Source organism: Nannospalax galili, unplaced genomic scaffold (genome assembly GCF_000622305.1).
Source record: "Nannospalax galili isolate Female #2095 unplaced genomic scaffold, S.galili_v1.0 scaffold1480, whole genome shotgun sequence".
In the NCBI taxonomy this organism is placed as follows: domain Eukaryota; kingdom Metazoa; phylum Chordata; class Mammalia; order Rodentia; family Spalacidae; genus Nannospalax; species Nannospalax galili.
This window is the reverse complement of record NW_008346536.1, coordinates 214,217-215,219: the sequence shown is the minus strand read 5'-3', so window position 1 is coordinate 215,219 and position 1,003 is coordinate 214,217.

Here is a 1,003-nt window from a genome sequence, read left to right as displayed (position 1 = left end):
GGGGCCGGCTGCGGCGGCTGCGGCTCCTCCCGGGGTGTGATGGTAACTAGGCCGGCGGCGGCGGTGGGGCTGCTCAGGGCTCTCTGGGGTCCGCTCTCCGCTCCCGCTACCGATCGAACTAGCTAGAATGGCGGGACGGGCGGGATAAGCCCCGTGAGCGGCCCGCCCCCGCCGTGGCTCATTGGCCAGCGGCGCCGTCCATCCCTCCACCTGACCTCAGGGCCAGCCTGGGACTGGCCCAGCCCTTCTCACTCCTCCAGTCGGATTGGCCCGCTAGGCGGCTAATTCGGCCGACCTACAACCGTTCCTGCCTCCGCCGCCATAGAGACCGGAACTAGAATTAGAGTAGTCACCACGCGAACCATAGAGTGCCCAGAGGGAACGTGACTTTCACGAGGCTGCAGCCTGGGCGGTGGGCCCTGCGTCCACCGGGCACGTGGGGCAGCGTGGCCAGGCTTGACCCCGAGCCTGGGAGCGTGCGACCCGGCAGCCCTTCTGGACCTCTCTCCGCGCCTCCCTTGCGCGGTCCTGCGAGGCCTCCACCTGGCAAGCGGTCTGTTCTGTAATGGCCGTGCACTCGCCACACTGCCAGGGTCTCGAACTGGCAATCGTGTGCGCCCCAAGAGCTGACGCTTTGGGCGGTTCAGTCACCTTGGAGGGTGCACGCAGGCGCCCGGACCGCCACGAGTCAACGTTTTAGGGCGTTGGTGTTCCCGGTTAGGGACCTGCCTTCAGATCCTAATTTGCAGGCATGTAGTGTATCTAAAGTATCCACATGATTTCGAGTTAGCCACAAAGGCGATTTCAATTCGCGTTTATTGGACAGGATAGACATTTTTGCTCTTGCAGTTTTTTCTTGTAGTCCATGTAGTCAAGGATTCTATCCACGTTTTACACCTGGTAAGATAGAGGCTGCCCTGGATGTTTCTGAAGTCCGCCTACCTTCATTCATTCATTCATTCCTGTCTACTATTGATTAGGGATTGAAGAAGTTTGTGAGCCA